Source organism: Triturus cristatus, chromosome 11 (assembly GCF_964204655.1).
Source record: "Triturus cristatus chromosome 11, aTriCri1.1, whole genome shotgun sequence".
Classification (NCBI taxonomy): Eukaryota; Metazoa; Chordata; class Amphibia; order Caudata; family Salamandridae; genus Triturus; species Triturus cristatus.
Genome location: NC_140594.1, coordinates 528,604,234 through 528,626,059, shown reverse-complemented (window position 1 = coordinate 528,626,059; position 21,826 = coordinate 528,604,234).

The window sequence follows — 21,826 nt, the reverse complement described above, 5'->3', positions numbered from 1 at the left end:
CTATGTAAAGATAGGCTTTATTAGACCTTCATGGGTGCCGGCGGCTTCTCCACTGTTTTTTATAGCCAAGGCCAATGGTGATCTGAGGGCCTGTGTGGATTACCGCCAATTAAAAAAAAACACAGTGAGGAATAGATACCCGTTGCCCCTCATCCCAGACTTGCTAGACCAGGTAAGGGAGGCCTCTGTTTACACGAGGTTAGACGTGAGAGGAGCGTACCATTTGGTACGCGTTCGGGAGGGGGACGAGTGGAAGACGGCGTTTAAGACCCGGTACGGGTTGTTTGAATATACCGTTATGCCGTTCGGCCTCTGTAACGCCCCGGCGGTGTTTCAGTATTTTTTAAACGACGTCCTAAAGGAATACGTGGACTTGTTCGTTGTCGTGTATATAGACGACATCCTCATCTATTCCAAGAAGGTGGAGGAACATGTAAGCCAAGTATGCAAGGTGCTGTCTCGACTGCGTGCGCATGGGCTTTTCTGTAAATTGAGCAAATGCGAGTTCGGGGTGGAGAGAGTAGAATTCCTGGGGGTTATGCTGTGTCCGGAAGGTCTACACATGGCAGAGAGGAAAGTCCAGGCAGTGCAAGAATGGCCCGCTCCCACGAGCATCCGTGATGTGCAATGCTTCCTGGGCTTTGCTAATTATTATCGGAGGTTCATCCTTCAATTCTCCAAACTCGCCGCCCCCATCACTCGACTCCTAAGAAAGGCTGTATCATTCCACTGGTCCGACGAAGCCGAAGCAGCTTTCCGCTCTCTGAAAAAGGCTTTTACCACAGCCCCCGTGCTTGCACACCCCAGGCCAGAATATCCGTTTATCGTGGAGGCGGACGCCTCGGAGGAAGCCAAAGGGGCGGTCTTGTCGCGAAGGAATCAACATACAGGACAGCTGCACCCGGTGGCCTATCTGTCAAAGAAACTGAACCCGGCCGAGAGAAATTATACTATAGCCGAGAAAGAACTGTTGGCTATAAAGAAAGCGTTTCAAGAGTGTAGACACTATCTGTGGGGGGTTAGTCAACCCACCACGGTGTACTCGGACCACAGGAACCTGCAATACATGAAGACCGCTCGGCATCTATCACAGCGCCAGATGAGATGGATGCTGGTTTTTGCAGGCTACGATTTCATTATCACGTACAGACCAGGAGTGGAGAACCGCAAAGCCGATTCTTTGTCTCGGCAAGACTCTGCGGGTAACCTCAAACAACCCAAGACTCCAGACTCCATTATAGACCCGTCCAAAGTGTTTTGTGCTGTTACAATAGAAAACTTCCTAGAAAGGGTGCGAAAACATGCCACCAGCGCTGCTTGGCAGGTGTGGGCCCAGAAGGAGGCGGGGCGTACAGTGCATAACGGTTTACCCTTTCGTAGGAACCGGCTTTACCTTCCCACAAAGGAACTCTGTCAGAAGGCTTTTGCATGGTGTCACGAATCCCTTTTGGCGGGTCATCCCGGAATCCAGAAAACCTTACAGTTGATCCAACGCCTTTTCTGGTGGAAAATCTTGAACAGAGACGTGACGTCCTGGGTGGTCAGTTGCGAGGACTGTGCCAGAGCCAAGACTGAAAACACCCGCAGGAGGGGGAAGCTCATGCCTTTGCCAACCCCCAGGCGACACTGGCAAAGCATCAGTCTCGACTTCGTCACTGGACTACCGCTAGAGAAGGGGTATTCCGCCATAATGGTTGTTGTGGATGGGCTCACTAAAATGGGGCATTTCGTTCACTGTGGTAATCTACCCACAGCAGGTCAGACAGCCCAGTTGCTACTTAGTAACATCATCAGAGCTCACGGACTACCAGAAGTGATTGTGTCTGATAGGGGAGCCCAGTTTATCGCCCGGTTCTGGAGAATGTGGTGCAAGGCCTTGTATATCGAATCCGCCGTATGCACAAGTTTCCATCCACAGACCGACGGCCAGACGGAACGGCTGAACCAAACGCTAAAAAAATATCTCAGGTGTTATGCGAAGGAGGCACAGGACTCCTGGGTTGACCTGTTGTGGATGGCGGAGCTGGCGTATAACAATGCCAGGCACAGCTCTATAGGTGATTCTCCGTTCCATGCTAACTTTGGGTACGATGCCCGCATCCTACCAATCACGATCCCTGAAGTGGTGGCTAGTCAGCCATCGGTGGCGACTCAGGTGAGGAAACTACACGCAGTACAACGCAAGGTAGCGGCACATGTGGTGCAGGCCAAAATGACATATAAGAAATGGGAAGACAGACATTGGAGCGAGAGGCCACAATACCAGGTGGGGGATAAAGTATGGTTATCCACCAAGAACATCAGGTTCAAGCTGAGGAGTATATTCCATCCGCGATTCATCGGCCCTTATGCCATTGTGCGGCAGATAAATCCTGTGGCCTACAAACTGAAGCTGCCTGGTTCTTTACGCATCCACCCGGTGTTTCACGGTCAGCTCCTGAAACCTGCTGCAGGTGCACGTAGGAGGGCGCTACCGCCGGTATTGCGTGATGGGGGATTAGAGTATGAAGTCAAGGGCATTAAGGACTCCAAGTGGAAACGAGGAGCGCTGTGGTATCTGGTGTCGTGGAAGGGCTACACGGCAGAAGACGACTCCTGGGAACCCTGCCGCAACGTACATGCTCCAGCTGCCGTTCGTGCGTTCCACCGGCGGTTTTCAACGGAAGTCCGGACCTGGAAGGTGCTAGGTGAGGGGGATCTACTGTCAGGAATCAGGCACAGCGGCGCCTACATTGCGGAATCCCTACATCAAAAACTACACCTCCCATGATGATTAACGGGGAAGAAGGGATAAAGGCGCTCTGATCGCGAGAGCCGGAGCGCGTAATTCTGCCGTCATTTCCATCCTGGACTGTATGGATGTACAGGCTGATTCAGACAGCCCTGACCTGGCTGCACGGAGACCCGGTGAAGGTTTCAGGGGCCGGAGAGAAGCTGCGTCGGAATAGTGAGTAACCGCGGGTGAGGGCCATAGACACTCACGGGGTTTCTGGACTTTGTTGAATGTTTCACCGAGCGGAATACGGCGGGCGGCTGCCGAGTATTCCCGAGTGAGGAAGAAGAGACACTGAGCTCCTCACGCCTTCTATTTCTTTTTCTTTATTGGCACAGCGGAGTGCAGCGGTGAATAGGAACCACGCACTACCGTAAGTGCTCAGTGACTAAATTAACGGAACTGCTCAGGTACCGGAGAGACATTAAGCGGTAAAAACACCGTGGACTTTCATGGTGGTGTACCGAGTCAGCGTCCTCAAAACTCTCAGGGTACTCTTAGCGGAATACAGCGGTGAAGGAACCGCGTACTGCCGTGTGTGCTGGGGGGGGCACGTTTCTGTTGCGAAGCATTCCGGCTGCTGAAAGAAGAGTCCCGGCTGAGGAGTTTGTTTCTTTGAATCCGCACCCTCATTTGCTGCAGAGGAGTTAATGCCTGGGGTACGTGTGAAGGAGTAAGTGCTGGTGCAGAGTGCATGGATGGGGGGGGGGGAACACCATTAATGCTTGTGGTATCTCATTGCAGATTTGGATTTTGGAGGCACTCCGTTGGATGGTAGACAGCTTTGTCCGTTCCCAGGTACAGCAGACTGCTTGTAGCGAGACCAAATGAGAGTAGGACTATCTGCAAAAGTCTTACGCCTGTGTTCCTTTTTGTTACAGGTTCCAATTCCCCTGCTGTTCCTTTCCCTATCCTTTCCCTCGCCTGATCCCTCGAACACCCTGTTTGTTACACAGGGGTGTTGGTGATATCAGGAGTTGGACCTTTTTCTACTGCCGCTGGATCCTGTGGAGCGTATCCTGACACCCTCATCCAGAGCCCACTCTCCGACCCCGACACCGCCGGACGCAACCTCAGACAGTGGATCGACGACTGCGCCAACACCCTCGCCCCGCTCAATAAACCCTCCATAAGCCACACCAGCAAGAAAGCCAGCTGGTTCACTGAAGACTTCCAGGCCTCCAAGCAAACCTGCCGAAAGCTAGAGAAGATCTGGTCCCACGAACGAACACCGGACAGCTACGCAGCCCACAAGAACGCCACCCGCAGACACCATCACCTCATCAAATCCGTCAAAAGGGCCTCCTTCAAAGATCGCCTAGACAACAACGCACACAACAGCAAAGAGCTCTTCAACATTGTGAAGGAACTCTCGAACCCCAGCTCCAACACCAACGACATCCAAACCTTCGCAAGACCTGTGCGACTCGCTCGCCACCTTCTTCCATCGCAAGATCGCAGACATCCATGACAGCTTCAATGCCACATCTGCCCCGACCACCACGGAGACACCCGCCCCCACGACCACCACCCGCACCAACCACCTGCTCTCCTGGACCAACATCAACGACTACGACACCATCAAGATCATGAACACCAACCACTCCGGATCTCCGTCAGACCCTTGCCCACACCACATCTTCAACAAAGCCAGCACCGCCATCGCACCCCATCTCCGGAAAGCCATCAACATCTCTTTCGAGACAGCAACCTTCCCGGAGAGTTGGAAGCACGCCGAGATCAGCGTCATATACTCTGCCATCCTGGAGCGGAGACCAAGTACATAATCCACTATATCAAGTTTGGGTTGTCTGAGAGGTCTCTCCCATCCTTCCCTTACTAAACATAGGGGTCCTCTTACAGGATGCCCAAACAAAAGCTCAAAAGGGCTGTAGCCAACCCCCTTTTGTGGGACCTCTCTGTAAGCAAACAGAAGGCAGGGTAAAAGGATGTCCCATCTTCGCCTAAGTTTGTCTGGTAAACCTTTTATCATTCCCTTTAGGGTCTTGTTGAATCGCTCAACAAGCCCATTGCACTGTGGGTGATAGGGTGTGGTGAACTTGTAGTTCACACCACACTCCTTCCACATTGCAGTCAATTATCCTGACATGAAGTTGGCATCTCTGTCAGAAATGACCTCCTTTGGAAAGCCCACTCTGGAGAATACTCCAAGTAGGGCCCTTGCCACAACAGGAGCTGTTGTGGTCCTCAGGGGAATAGCTTCTGGATACCTGGTGGCATGGTCCACTATCACCAGTATGAATCTGTGCCCAGATGCTGTGTGTGGGTCCATTGGTCCTACAATATCTATGCCCACTCTTTCAAAGGGAACCCCCACCACAGGTAGTGGTATGAGGGGGGCCTTTGTGGTGCCACCTGATTTGCCACTGGCTTGGCAGGTGACACAGGAGCGACAAAACTCCTTGGTATCTTCTGACATATGGGGCCAGTGAAAGTGAGGGACAAGCCTGTCCCAAGTCTTGTTCTGGCCTAAGTGTCCTGCAAGGGGAATATCATGGGCCAAGGTAAGAAGGAAGCCTCTGAACTTCAGTGGTATGACCAACCTCCTGGATGCACCAGGCTTGGGGTCTCTTGCCTCTGAATACAGCAGCCCTACACTCTATGGGTACCTTGAGCATTCCCTGCAGCCTCAGCAGCAGCCTGCTGTCTGAGGGGTTCAAGAGAGGGGCAGTCTAATTGTGCCTGCCTCAGATCTGCCCTTGAAGGTCCCCCTGTCCCAAGAAACTCAACCTGATCAGGTTCAAGTTCTTCTAGGACAGTTCCTTCGGGGCTCTCAGAATCATCCTCCTGTGAGGGCTGATCCAGTGCCTGAGGCAGGGGGAAGGCACAGCCTTTACCCTACTGCTCTTTCTCTTGGTTTGTGACTGGTCCATAGTTCCAGGATCCAGCACTTGTTCAGTGGTGCACTTTTTGGCCTGTGACCTGGTCACAGCAAGGACATGTGCATCTATCCCCAGCATTTCAGCATGGGTCCTATACTCCACTTCAGACCAAACTGAAGTTTCAAGATCATTGCCCAGTAAACACTCCACAGGAAGGTCTGAACTAACAACAACTTTCTTGAGGCCAGTTACCCCTCCCCAGGAGAAGGTAACAATTGCCACACTATGGGAGGTAGTGGCATTGCTAGCGTTGGTCACTAGGTAGTTCTCACCTAGTATGATCTGTCCAGGGTCCACAAAGGCAGGTGTCACCATTGTGACACTAGCCCCAGTGTCCCTGTAGGCCTGAGCCATCCTATCATTGATAAAAGGAGTCGGTCTGTACTTGCCCAGGTTACTGGGGCCTACAGTAGAGGACAACGCTATGTCCCCATCACAGATCAGAACAGCCTGAGTAGGTATCCTGACTAGGCCAGAATCCTCCTCAGTTCCCAGGGTTAACCCTACTACACCCTTTTGCTGGGAACCACCACTTACAGCTGAACTAGGGGGTACAGTTGCCTTAGGGGCAATGGTGGCTGGGGGCTTATCCTTTTTGGTGCACTCACTAAACCAATGTGAGTTGGACTTACAATAGTTGCACCATGGTTTCTTTTGGCCATCTTTCTTTTTATCCTTTTTGGGACCACCCTCCCCCTGAGCCTTTTGGGGGCCTGGTGAAGACTTCTGGTCTTTTTGTTTCTGATCATTACCCTTCTGGTCTGCCTTTTTCTGATCACCGCCCTGGTTCTGGTTTTTCTGCTTAACTCTAGTCCTGACCCATCTATCTGCCTTCTTTCCCAATTCTTGGGGAGAAGTCAGATCAAAATCAATTAGGTGTTGATGCAGTAGCTGGTTTTGACAGTTGTTAAGGATTTGTTCTCTCATGATCAAATTATACAATCCTGTATAGTCCTTAACCTTACTTCCCCCTAGCCAGCCTTCCAGAGCCTTAGTGGCACAATCTACAAAGTCAGTCCAGTCCTGAGTCTGTGTCTTCTGGGTATCCCTGAACAACAACCTGTATTGTTCAGTGGTTAGGCCAAACCCATCAATTAGAGCACTCTTCAGGACAGTGTAATTGTCAGCATCCTCATCACTAACTGTGAGGAGCTTGTCTCTACCTTTCTCAGAGAAGGAGAGCCACAAGATAGCTGCCCACTGACTTTGGGGTACCTGCTGTACTTTGCAAGCTCTCTCCAAAGCAGTTATCCATTTGTGGATGTCATCCCCACACTTGTAGGGAGGGACAATCTTGCTCAGGTTTCTATTATCATAGGTCCCGTCTCTATCCTTAGGGATATTGCTGCCACCAGTGGGTTCTAACCCACTTAACTTTTGCTCTCTAGCCAGAGCAAGCTTCTCCTTGGCAAGGGCAAGTTCTTCCCTCTCAATCCTTAGATTAGCTTCCCTCATTCTGGCTTCATGCTCTTTTCTCTGGGGGGAAGTCATTCCCCTGTGAGAAGAGGCATTAGAGATGCTAGAGACATGGGAGTGGATTCCCTTGAAGGGGATCTGTCTCTCCTGCTTCTCTGGTTAAGTCCACTTGGGGGTCTGAATGGGGGAAGCCCATGCAGACTCCCATGTAAGCTTAAGTTTGCCTGGCTAAGTCTTCCTACTTGGCCCTGGCTGTCTACCTCCTCATCTGAAGTCCCATCTGACTCATCTGTAGTGGGTAGACCCTCCCCTGTACCTAGGGTACCAGCCTGGGAGGCCCTAAGAGCATCATATTCCTCTAGGATCTCTACTAGCTGAAGGAGGGTAGGGTTTGCACCCTGTTTTAACTTTCTGGAGGTACACAATTGTCTCATCTCCTGAAAAGTTAGGGTATCATATCTAGAGGGGATCTTTCTCAGACCTACCCCTCCTGAGAGAGAATCTACTTGATCTCCTCCCAGAGACATGATCTAGTGAGGGTGTGGTGTGTGTACCTACCTACACTAGTTGTATCTACTAAACCTCTCTAGTAGTTGTAGTCAGGGTGTGCTAGGCCCTTCAACCTACAACAACTAAGTCCAGTAGGACTAAGTATTTATAATCTATGTTATATGTACCTAAACAATATCTGTGTGATCTTTCAATTTAGTATCTCAAGATTACAATGGTATTACAACAGCAAGCTCAGATCCCAACCGCTGCTCACCAATGTGAGAAGTTGTGAAGTACTGGGAATTTTAAGCCCAGCGGTGCAGGGGAACACACCCTAAGGCTTCGGGTTCTTCCTGTTTCAGACCTACAGAAACACAGAGTCTTCTAGGTGAAGTCAAGGATCGATTTATTGGCTGCAGACCAATTACAGGTATCCGAGAAGTACAACACAATGTATGTTCTCAGGAGACTGCTTAAACTTACAGAGACGGGCTTCTCCTTAAATACAAAATATCATGCTTCAGGCACACATTCCTTGTTTTACGATATGGTCATTTACATGTATTCATTACAAACGAAAAGGCAGAGTCATGATGACCATCCCACATTCCAGTTAAGCCAGCCCACAATTATTTACCCAGCGAGGCTCAGATCCCACATCAGATATCAACGGGCCCCAATAAACACGGGCATCTCCTGTTTGTAAAACAAGCCATAAAGCAGGAAGAGTCAGGTGTGAAAGAGATTAGCCGGAGGCTTGTGTGGGATGAAAAGGCTTTATGGTGTGTCAAACCCTGATGCTAATCACAGGTGGCCGTAGGACGGGGAGCTCGTGGGACCGGACTGACCTGGGGCAGCGGAGCCAAGCTGCACAGGTCACAGAGAAGTCAAATAAAGCACATGTGTTCTAAAGGCCCATATTTGTTCGTAATGTGTAGCCTATGTGAGGGCAACCATAAGATGGCCACCGCTCCAAGATGGAACCCACGAAGTCAATGTAAAATATCGTATACATAGTGCATTTAACAATGAAATGTTATGCAAAGCACTTGTACATACCACATTGGCCATTCGCGGTTCGCTAATACCGGAATAGACAGGGGTAGGGCCCTGCCTCCCACGCGGTCCCAAATTCTAAAGTACCACAGACCCTCCTTTTGCCCTTACATAGGCAATAACTATACTCATTTCAATCCGAGTCCAGGTCAATATTCACGAAGTCATGGAGATGTTGCTGTAGCATCATCCTATTACTTAGCTCGTCCCTCGATACAGGGTTCCTTACACATAATGTAGCACAGAGGCCACATATCGCAGGAGCACACTGTATGCACAGACAGAACAGAAAAAGTATGGCTAAGATCATTCCAATGACCATCAGAATCTTCCAACCCCAGCCAGATATCAGTTCCCAGAACCACCCCACCAGTGACCAATCTCCTTTATCCACGTGTATGGATTCAGATATTTTATGCAGTTTGGAGATGGCTTGATAAACTGTTGGAGCGTTATCTGGTATGAAAATGCAACAGCTAGATTGGATAACCTTACATACCCCACCACGGTCTGCAAGTATGACGTCTAGAACCATGCGGTTCTGCAAAGTCATGAGGCGATCCGCTTGGAGCTCAGCTGTCAAATTACCAAGGGCACCAGCCGTAACATTAACAGTGGATTCAACCACACGAGTCAGTTGTCTCAGGTTCCTACTATTGACCATAGGTCCCCAAAACGGCAGAAAACCCAAAAAGAAGTCTCCCGCTTCCTGACCGGCAGTATCCTCCTTACTAATCACGCCTCTTACAACTCTGGTCTTGTGATAGTCAGAGGCAGCAGTAAATGTTGGCGGTAGCAGATTTGCAATATAACATGTGCCCGAGAAATCAGGGGGCAACCATGTATATGCTCGGTCATTGCAGACAAAATATGTACCCTTGGCAGCCAAAAACGCAGGGGAAAACTGTGATGGAAAAGTGTACGTTTCAGTACAGTCACTTTTCCCCAGTTGAGCTCTTGGATTCTGACCATTACCTTGTAAACAGAACCGACCTATGTGGGGTACAACCCAAATTGGGGATGAAATTTTTCGCTGCCTTTCACCCAGACTAATACTATACCCTGTCGCGTTCCACCCTACATAAGCTCTCAATTCATTCTTGGGAATAGATGAGTATGCGTCGATATCTCTGCTCATATCGGCAACTCCTTTCATTAAAGCTTTATTATTGGTGCTAGGTCTGATGGAACGCGGTTGTCGCGGGGAGTAGGCATCTAGTGCAAAGAGAAACATGGTCTGGAATGCCCATGACGACCCATTGTAACTAAACGGCAGCACTAGATAAGGAATACCCTTATTAATGGTATGTGGCATTAAACCACACACCCAGCAATTGGTTGTATTCATGCGTCTAGCTTGTTCGTGTTAAGGCAGAGGGTGGAAAGAGTGTGAGGAGACAGTAGGAGGAGGTATAGGCTGTACAGTGGGTGCAATGGGCTCTTGAAAGGAGAAGAATACAAATCATACAGTAAACACCATCATACTACATAGTATGAACAGACATAAAAATACGAAACGTTTGCTCTTCATTATTTTACATATTTTTGCTTTAAAGTTCATTTCCTCAGCGAGTCTCTCCATCTTAAAAAACTCCATCCTCTAATCGTGCCGCTCGCGGCGGGTGAGTATCTTCTGCTAAGGAGTATGCCTGTCAGTCCAGGGAACGCCCTAGACCAACCAGAACCGTTGACCTAACGTCTTCGGCCTGTACCCCAAAGTATCAAAAACAAAAAGGTAAGGGAAGGAAATCTTTATTTGTCCATAGGCCTTGGTCTCAGGTTGTAGCGGTTTCTACCAGCTACGGTCTGGTCTTGAAACAAGAGTTCAGGCTCTGTGGTGTCCAATCGAATTGACGGTGGCACAGCTTCTTGCAAAATATCGTCACTCTCTTGTTCTGAAGCTGTGCCTCTTACGCGTGCATCACTAAATGGTACAAAACGAGGTACAGTGTCTGTTTCAGAATCGGCGATACCCTCCTGGACCCACTGGTCATATGGTAGAGGCAAAGGGATCCTCTTGCAGTGGGCGCCGTGAATCCAATTCTTCTTCCCTTTTACTCGAACCGCTGATCTTGTCGACAGAAGTACGAGGTGAGGGCCGATCCAACGGGGCTCATTGTTGCTCTTTCGCTGGAAGTTCCTCACAAGAACCCACATGCCAGGGTCGATAGGGTGTCCTGGAGCTTCAGAGGCCTGGGGGAGAGTATCATGCACCTGTTGGTGTAAAACACGCAATTTAGCCGTCAATTCATACAAATAATCAAGCAGTACTGGATGTTCGATTTCGCTGAATTTCGTCGGTCTCGGCACACCCCATACATTGGCCGGGCGGCCAAAAATAATCTCATATGGGCTAAGTCCCACTCGTGAGTGCACGGTCATTCTGGTGGATAGGAGTGCTAAAGGCAGAGCGTCAGGCCATTTAAGACCGGAGCTCGCCTGGATTTTGGCCAGCTTGAGCTTTAGAGTGCCGTTGTAGCACTCTACTAATCCAGCTGATTGGGGGTGATTTGCAGCGTGAAACTTTTGCTTTATCCCTAACCCCTCACACACATTCTTCATCACTCGACCCACAAACTCACTCCCATTATCACTCCACACCATTCTTGGCATTCCAAACCTAGGGAAAAATTCCTTCACAAGGGCTTTGGCTGTGGATAAAGCAGTGTTGTCTTTTAGGGGATATGCTTCTATCCATTTTGAAAAAGCGCAAACAACAACCAGTACATATTTCAAGTTGTTGCACCTTTCCATGTGGATAAAATCTAGCTGCAAAACCTCAAATGGATATGATGAGGGCGCAAAATGACCAGCTGGAGTTGGGGTTCCTCTACCAGGGTTGTATTTCAAACATACCATACAATTCTTGACCACATTCTCTGCACACTTGGGAATTCCAGCATTCTGCCATACTGAAGCCAACAACTTACAGATTCCTTTCATACTGATATGTGCCATTCCATGTGCCATAGTAACCACTGGAAGCACATATGCATCAGGTAACAACCATCGCCGATGTTCTGACAAATCAACCCAACAACCATTCTCATCCAATTTACCCGTACTTTCTCTCCACTTGCTCAACTCTTTCTCTGTGGCTTCAGCTTGAAGGGACTTCACCCTCTCTATCGTGTCTTCACACATTCCAACATCACCAACCCATCTTGCAGGGCCTGCAACATACATTCGATTCTTCACATCTTTTGCTGTTTCTTTCGCAATTTCATCAGCAAACGCATTACCACGACCAACATCATCAGTGACCTTCTTGTGCGCACTGCATTTCATAATCGCAACTTGTAATGGTAGGGTCAGTGACTCAAGGAGGTCATTCACCAACTTGCCATTCTGAATTTTAGCTCCATGCGAAGTCAGGAACCCACGTTCCTTCCATAGGCGCCCAAAACTATGCACCACGCCAAAGGCGTACTGGCTATCAGTGTATATGTTCACTTTCATTCCTTTAGACAACACGCATGCTCTTGTAAGGGCAATCAATTCTGCTGCTTGAGCCAAATTATGTGGCACTCGTGCAGTTTCAACAATCGTGTGCAAAGTCGTGATAGCATATGCAGCAATCGTATCACCATTCGGAAGCTTGAAGCACGAACCATCCACCCATAAGGGTCAGGGGAGTATCTTTAAGATCCACTCTCCCTTTCGTCTCTTCTTCTGTTCTGAACAGACAATCATGTTGCTCAATCTCATCTATGTCTGCTGGAATCGGCAATAATGTAGCTGGGTTCAATGTGTTGCATCTCTTTATGTGTATATGATTTGCTAACAGTGTCAATTCATATCCTGACAATCGAGCACTAGTTAAGTGCTGTGTCTTGGTCCTGTTTAACAATGTGTCCACAGCATGTGGAACCATTACAATCAATGTATTATCCATCACTAGTCCAGCAGACTGTCGAATAGACATAGCTGCTGCGACTGTAGCTCTCAGACAACTTGGCAATGCCCTCGCTACCGGGTCCAAGGTTGACGAAAAATATGCGCATGGACGCGGTCTGTCGCCAAAAGGCTGTGTTAACACTGATAATGCGCAACCATCTTTTTCATGAACATACAATGTAAAAGGCTTACTGTAGTCAGGGATACCCAACACAGGAGCTGAACATAATGCATTACGCAATTCCCAAAAACTTTTCTGACACTCTTCAGACCATGGGATAGGATTCGGTGTGTCTTTACATGTTAGTGCCAACAAAGGTTTTGCCAGCAAAGAAAAATTTGGTATCCAGTGGCTACAGTATGAAGTAATGCCCAAGAAAGCACGCACTTCTCTCTGTGTTCTTGGCACACTCAATTGTGCAATGGCTTGAATTCTTTCTGGGGTCAGTTTCCTTCCCTCCTTCGATAAGAGATGACCTAAGTAGGTCACTTCTTGTCGACAATATTGCAGTTTTGAGAGAGACACTTTGTGATGGAAGGCAGACAAATGACGCAACAATGACAATGTAGCTTCTTTGCAAATCTTTTCAGTATCCGCGGCGATTAGCAAATCGTCAACGTACTGAATGAGGATAGCGCCACTAGGTAAAATAAGTGCATCAAGCTGCGCTTTTAAAGCCTGACTGTATATTGATGGACTTTCACAGTAGCCCTGGGGAGCGCGTTTAAAACGGAAGCTTCGACCTCCTAAACTGAAGCCAAAAATGTCTCTGCTCTCCTCTGCAATTGGGATGCTAAAGAAAGCATTCTTTAAATCGATCACTGAGAACCATGCAGCGGAGGCTGGAATCATAGTTAACAAGGCAGTTATATCAGGGACAACTGGAAACTGTGGCACAACAATCTTATTAACCTCTCTAAGATCAATCACAAATCTGTAAACAGGTGGCTGTGAAGGGTCCGTTCGTTTTAAAACAGGACTGTTGCAAACGTTGCCTCTTGTCTCTTCAATTACACCCTTTTTAATCAAATCACTCACAATTGCTAACAACGCTTTCTGACCTTCATTGGAGATCTTATACTGGGGAATACGTGGCAATCTGACATTGGCTTTTAAAGTGACCACGTATGGCGGTATTTCCAAGAGACCCACATCATTGGGACCAGTAGCCCAAAGGACATCCGGAAGGGATGACAATTCGGGTGGCATTGCATTCTTAGACAAATACATCGGGGAAATCACTTCCCTACCTAATGTAAGTTGTACTCCCGAGGGAGAACAATATAGCGTTGCATACAATCTTTTTAACAAATCCAACCCTAACAGATTTTCACCACAACCTGTCGTTAGGATAAGGGGTGCTTTCAGCTCACAAGGTCCAACAGAAAGTGGCATAGGACTAGAAATCGGGTTCCTAACTGGGGCACCAGAAAAACCTACTGAAACATTCATTTCGCCAGACAAAGGCGCGCCAGGGAGTTTTGAATGCATAATTGAACTCTTTGCAGCACCAGTATCCAGCAGAAAGGGCTCTGTTACACCCGCTGTAGTCACTTTAACATACGGTCCACTCTGATCCACTGGTACTGAAACAACTCCCTCTCTCTGTCTATGGCTGTCCTAGTAATCATTACCTTCCACATTGTCGTCTTCTGCATAATAATCATTATTATAGTACTGAGCTGTATTACCAGTAGCATTGGCTTGCTGATCAAAGCTATTTATGGTATTTTGAGGCGGAAGAGGACGCACGTTCTGGGGAACATTTCCACGCCCTCTGCCTCTAGGAGCTTGCTGACCACCTCTACCTCTTGCGCCATACGTATTACTAGTACGCTGCATTAATTTAGGACAACTATACTTGAAATGACCTTCCTCTCTGGAATATGAACATTGATTGGGACCTACAGGGATACGTGGTTGATAATACCCGTTCATTTGCTGATTATTCTGAAATTGTTGGGGTTGCTGATAGATACCTTGGGTTTGCCTATAATTATTCTGTCCTCCACGTGGCGGATAAGCCTGCTGTAAAAGGACCTTCGTTTTCAGTTCTTTCGTTTTCTTGTCTGTTCCATCTTTCTCATCTTTATCTCTATTTTCATAATACTGTGCAGTAGCCAGTATTTGCGCTGAAGAGGAAACAGCCCAAGAACTTTCTGAATCTTTTAATTTCTTACACAACTCGGGAAGTAGATTCTGCACAAATTTATCCACAAATAACCGTTGGCCACCTTCAGTACTCATGTCTTGACCACTGTGGTCGATAAACGTTTCTTCAAACCTTGTAAAGAAATCGGACACTGTCTCATCTTTCTTCTGCTTGCATGCGGATAGTTTATCCCAATTTACGCGCATCGCGGGCATTATAGTTTTCATGTAGGTAATAATTCTACCAGGGAGGTCTGCTACCAAAGGGTCAGGCTTCGCGCCACCAACTTGGCCAGCGTCTGCAGCAATGATATTAGCCCATGTGTTACCCAATTCTGCAGCATGATCTACATTACGAATGGATCCCCATAAAGGCTGTGGAACCACATTCCCAAACAACATATCTATGTCAGCTAGATTCATGACACACGATTCTGCAGTTTGTGATAACTCCTTATAATATCCTGTAGGGTTTTTACGGGGGTCAGGCAATGTCTGCTTAAGCGCTAACACCTCAGAACGCTTCCATGGGACATGTACCCAAACACGCTGAAAATGAGCTGGAACAGCTGGATTAGCATTTAGATCAGCAGGTCTCCACACTAGAGGAACCTCACGCATCGGATATTGGCACGCTTTTACCTTCTTCCCCACAGGGAATTCCTGTTCGAACAATGATTGTTGACAATCGCCTTTTCTAAAGGACAGTAAAGTCGCAACTGCTTTATCTACATCGGGACCCACAATTCTACCTATTTCAAAATCAAACCGCACTCGACACAATTCCTGCGGGTTTGGGTTTGAACCATGATCCTCCAATTCCTCACAGAGGAATTCACACATTTTGTCAAAGACATACCGCTGTTTTGGGGCATCCCATTGGTGGAAAACGTTAACAACTGATTCCACATTATAGAGTGAAGGGAAACCAATCCACCTACGCGCCAGATGATCTAACACCTCTTTCTCGTCAGGACCAGGCAGCTGACTACGCAATTGCTTACGTTGTAAACCAGGGGTCACACTAGATGACCCAAAGAGAGGCGACATTAAACTAGTAACTACATTAGCTAGACGTTGTCGTGCTGAAGGAGAAGTTGAGGCGAAAGCGGGGGGATAGACAGGGGGAAGAAAAGCGGATTCAGATACAGGTACCTGGGTAGTGTAAGAAGGAGCGCCAGGGGAGGCAGCTGACGCACTAGGCAAAGTCGCAGGAAGCGCAGGGGCAACAGGTAACAAAACTGGCGGCCCTTGAGAGGGCTGTACTGTAGGGCTAGGAGCCAGCTGAGGAGGAGCTGGCGGCTGTGGGAAGGCTTGCGGCACATTAACTGGAGGCTGCACATTTACAAGCTGTGGAGGCGCTGTGGCATTTTGTGCATACGGGGGTGGTGAACTTAGCAAATGGGACATTAGGGAATCTCTCTTTCTCTTTTGTCTCATCTTGTACAAGGGGTGACAAAACAGGGTATCATTTATCGATCCCTAGTTTGCGCTGTCTATGTAACTGCTCATTCATTTGTTCCTCCTCATTATCTTTAAATTGCACAGCTGCTTGCATCACTGACATACCTCTTTCTCTCTTATTCCTTTTCGCTAGCTTAATTTCCTTCTGTTTGGCTTCCTTTCGCCATAGGCGGAAAGAATCAAACATCGCCGGCCGGGCTTTCTTTTTAAACAATTTAACTTCCAAATTATCTAAAATATCGGTATCGAAACTACCATTTTGGGGCCATTTTAAAACACCGTCCTTTCTGGTGTATCGGATCCATACTTCATTATATGCAATGGGGCCCACACCATGTTTTACATAAAGCTCATAAGTTGGAGTTCCAATTGGAGGAACCGGACATGAATCTTCCAACTGGGAATCCCTTCTACAACCCAAACAAAACAATCTTCCAAATACACTAGAACCAGGCATCTTCGCTCACTAGTCTAGTTTCAAACTTCAAAGGATTATCGAATACGATAGTCTCGTGAATACACGAGTCCTCTGGCTTTGGCACTTGCAAGCTCCAAATCAAAATAATCCCGAAGGATACCAAAAATCCCGAAGGATACCAAACAAACTGGGAGACGCTCCACTTATACTTAACTGAATATCGATGATCGATGGCGTCACCAGAAGACTCTCTCGATTGTTTCGCTCTACCAAAATTGTCAAGGGTCCAAAACAGGGCGATTAATCAGGGCAGCTGTCCTTCGTAGCCGTCGGGACGCGGAGAACCTCGCAGAAAAGACTTTCGGACCACGTCGACATGCAGGGGTCGATGAAGTGGCGGCCTTCCTCCGGAATTTCCACACGAAGCTCCTCATGAACCTCTGGCTTGGACCGGTACCACTGAAATCACCCCGAGTTGGGCGCCAACTGAAGTACTGGGAATTTTAAGCCCAGCGGTGCAGGGGACCACACCCTAAGACTTCGGGTTCTTCCTGTTTCAGACCTACAGAAACACAGAGTCTTCTAGGTGAAGTCAAGGATCGATTTATTGGCTGCAGACCAATTACAGGTATCCGAGAAGTACAACACAATGTATGTTCTCAGGAGACTGCTTAAACTTACAGAGACGGGCTTCTCCTTAAATACAAAATATCATGCTTCAGGCACACATTCCTTGTTTTACGATATGGTCATTTACATGTATTCATTACAAACGAAAAGGCAGAGTCATGATGACCATCCTACATTCCAGTTAAGCCAGCCCACAATTATTTACCCAGCGAGGCTCAGATCCCACATCAGATATCAACGGGCCCCAATAAACACGGGCATCTCCTGTTTGTAAAACAAGCCATAAAGCAGGAAGAGTCAGGTGTGAAAGAGATTAGCCGGAGGCTTGTGTGGGATGAAAAGGCTTTATGGTGTGTCAAACCCTGATGCTAATCACAGGTGGCCGTAGGACGGGGAGCTCGTGGGACCGGACTGACCTGGGGCAGCGGAGCCAAGCTGCACAGGTCACAGAGAAGTCAAATAAAGCACATGTGTTCTAAAGGCCTATATTTGTTCGTAATGTGTAGCCTATGTGAGGGCAACCATAAGATGGCCACCGCTCCAAGATGGAACCCACGAAGTCAATGTAAAATATCGTATACAAAGTGCATTTAACAATGAAATGTTATGCAAATCACTTGTACATACCGCATTGGCCATTCGCGGTTCGCTAATACCGGAATTGACAGGGGTAGGGCCCTGCCTCTCACGCGGTCCCAAATTCTAAAGTACCACAGTTGGCCTGATGTATGATGTCACTAGTTCTAGTGTACACCTTATATCAGTCCAAACAACCCTTATGGTGATTGGTTGTAAAGTCAACCTTATAGACCAGCTATCCTAGTGGTAGCATGGACAAGGCTAAACTCTGAATGGCATGTGAAGCCAGCTGTTATACCATATATAATCCCTTGAATACCAAATGAAAGGACACCACAACAGATATATATATAAAATAAAGTGTATTTATTCTAGTCAAACCCTCAGCACTCTTTATGAGAATCGAGGTAAGTACAACACAGTCTTATTTAAGCATACATTAAGTCACACAGGTAAGTAATACAGTTAGGCCCTAGGGGCCACGCAAACCATATACTAAAGAAGTGGTATAAGGACCACTGTCACGGAAATAGAATAGGCCTAGGCCTAGGGAATCGCTGAGGCTACACTACACTACCAACAGTTAGGAAGTGGGAGGCCCACGGGATTGAGGTGCAGAGTGGAAACACTCACGCGTAATGCGTAAAAGTCGATAGAATCACTAGCAGTTAGAAATAAGCAGTTTTAGGACACTCCTGGTATAGCTAGAAAGTCGAGACTCGGAAACTAGACCCTAGGATAGTCAATACCCTTGTGAGCACCGGAGTACCCAAGTTACCTAGCCCACGGGCTGCGGGTGCATAGGTGTGAACTTGCGTCGAGTTTTGTCGTGGACTTCTATGGATGCCTGAAGGAAAGTTGCTGACAGGCAGTCAGTGCAGAGTGTCCGGTGGTTCCCAAGGCCGGGATCAAGAAGGAAGGGTACCTGCAAGCAGAAGGGACAGAGTCTGGGTCACTAGCCAGTGACCACGTGGAACCAGGAAGGAACCAGGCGATGTTGTGAAGATGCAGGTGAAGAGGTGAAGCTTGTCGCAGCAGCCACAGGTACCAGGAGACGTCGAGGACGACCAGGACCAGGAGGCGAGCTGTGCCACGAAGGCTCTTGCTGTTGGCGGCGTCGAAGTCGAACTAGGACTCACCAAGCCTTGGCAAGCGGAACCCACGAAGAATGGAGGACTTGCTTCTGGTGCAGACCAGGAAGGTCTGGGGTGCTTCTCTTTTGCAGAGGAGCAGGAGCCAGTCTGGAGGAGCCAAACCAGCAGTGGAAATTCAAAGGCGTGTCGTCGCAAAGGCCGCTAGCCAACGGGCAAGCAACCGGACAGATGCGGCAAGCAGGAAAATGCAGAAGGGCCCCACGCAGGACTCGTGGAGTGTGGGGGGGCTGATCTTCGGTGCAGATGGTGCTTGTGGTTGGGGCTTCTCAATCCCCGGTGCACAACTTCGAGGGTGCCTCAGAAGCTGCGCTGGAAGATACTCGCCACTTTTCCCAGGTTGCCGGTCCCACGTCTCTAGTCGCCTCCACGGATCTCAGCTCGGCTGTGGATGTAGATCAGGGTCGGAGAAGTCTGGAAGTCAAGGCTCTGATCGGGCTAAGGGTAAGCCTCTTGATGGTGCCTGTTTGCACAGGGTAGCCACTCCTTGGCCACAAGGGAGATTCTTCAGTCTTCTTCTTTCGTCGAATGTCGAAGGTCCAGAGTTTCTGTTCAAGTTGCAGGTTCAGGATAATCTAATCTCCTGGGGCCCAGCTCCCACACTTATACTAATCTGGGGGGCTGGGTTGCCTGCTAGGTCAAGCCTTATGGGTGGGACCTGGGAGGGGGGTGGTTACACCCCTTTCCCTTTGTCCAGTTTCGTGCCAGGACTGGGGCTGGAGTGCCCCAGCACCGGTTTGAACTGGACTATGCATGGGACACCTTGTGTGCCCCAGGCAGTGTCTCGTTTCTTTCATCCCTCCCTGCCCCAATACACTAAGGCCTGTCTGGGGTGGTGCTCGCACCTCCCAAGGCAGGAAACCTATTGTCCAAGCCTCCCGTACCGGGATCACTCCCAGCAGCAGGAGGTCAGACTTGTGTTGTGGCAGCAGCATCCATTTTGTGATGCTGGGGCTCTGGTTAACTTTAACCGGGTAAGTAGGTTTCAACATGTCTTCTCCCTCTAGAAGGGAGGGATAATATCCAGAAATGGGATGGGGGTATTATTCCAAAGTGTTAGACACCTTACACGACATGTTTTGATAAAGCCAAACCATAGTTACCATAACCGTTTAAGATTATAAGGCACTTTAAGAGTATATGGTAGGTTATATCATAGAACAGCTATAAGGACATGGTTCCGAAAGCTGCAGACAGGCTCAGCTCATGCTAGAGCACCATCTCACATGTTACCAAGCACTCTGCCTCCAGGATTGTTAAGGCCTGCCATAGGAGTGGCTGATAGGTACACATGTGTCTATATACAAGGTAGGTATAGGAATACTACACCTAAGCAATTGGTGATTACACGACCTTGCCCCAGCTGTGTGATCAGCCAGTTGTGTCATAATGGAAGGCCAGTCCAGGGGTGGCATAATACATGCTGCAGCCCCTGGTAGGCCTAGGGTACACCTATGCCCTGGGTTCCTAAGGTGCACTGTACAGGGGCCAATAAGGTGATCCTATCCAATTGGGTTATGCACCTAAAGTACATAGTATTAATTTAGAGAAAGAACAGCAGGGCTGTGGGTCTGATCAGCAGGCCCACAGCCACATCTAAGTCGAAAACCAGTAAAGCAAAAGTAAAAAGTGGGGGTGAACATAGAAAGCAGACCCTACTCTCCTACAATGTCTAAATAAGGGCCGGATTTCTATGTCCAAATAAGGGCAATGTGAATTGTACCTATATAAGGGCATAAATCGGGAAACCTATATACGGAATGTAAATCTGCACACAACAAACCTTATTGGATCTTTGTAGGACAGACATGTCTGAGTGAATGCCCTCCAGGAATTATGCCATTTTTCTGAGATGATTGGTATGCGCCCGGAGGACATTCAGCACTGCTGTCTGCCCCACAGAGATCTGCCTCAGGATGTCAATGGCTTCCACACTCAGGGCAGCAGGGGAGACAGGGGCCAGGGAGTAAGGTGCCTGGTGTGAAGGAGACGCCTCCCCTTCTAGTTGAGCGGCCACGGACAATGGGCTGGGGAGCAGCTGGAGGGTTGAGATGGTAGGGGTAGTGGTGGACTCTGATGTAGAGGATTCAGTCCCTAGGTCACCCACCACCACATGGGAGTCGTCACTGGAGCTTGAGCTCGTTGTGAAGCCGGCAGATGTTACGTCAGAGGTGCCCTCAGTGAGGCTCCCCTCACCCTCCGTGCCACTGGTGACCTCTTGCTCGGACTCAGCACTGGAACCAGTCTGGCGAGCTTCTTCCCCTTGTTCCATGGCGCTGCCTCCTCCACTTGCCGGTTCGGTAGCTGTGAACACGAAGAAAAATGAATCACATGAGTCGTCCATATGTACTTGACACATAGGTATCATCAAATATCTTCTAAGGATAACCAAATACATCAATTATGGTTATCGGACGGTCAATGTGAATTTCTAGCACAGCCAATCACCACGGACGAGATACAGGAAGCCATAAAAATCTTACCAAATGGTAAAACCCCTGGGCCTGACGGCTTTACGGGTGAATTTTATAAAGAATTCTCATCACTGATCAGCCCCTATATCGCTGAAATGTATGAGGATTCTTATAATCAGCAGATCCTACCATCAACACCATGCGAAGCACTGATAGGGACGCTATTGAAGCCAGACAAAGATCCGGAGCAAAGCGAATCATATAGACCGTTATCCCTAATCAATACTGATGCCAAAATATTAGCTAAGATCATAGCCACTAGGCTACAACCACTCATGCAAGCTATCGTACTACCAGACCAGCCTGGTTTTATACCACCACGATCGACAGTGCATAACATACACACCATATTCATGCTCTTACACCAGATAAATCCTGAGCTAGAAACTACAGCTGTGCTGCTTGACGTGGCTAAAGCGTC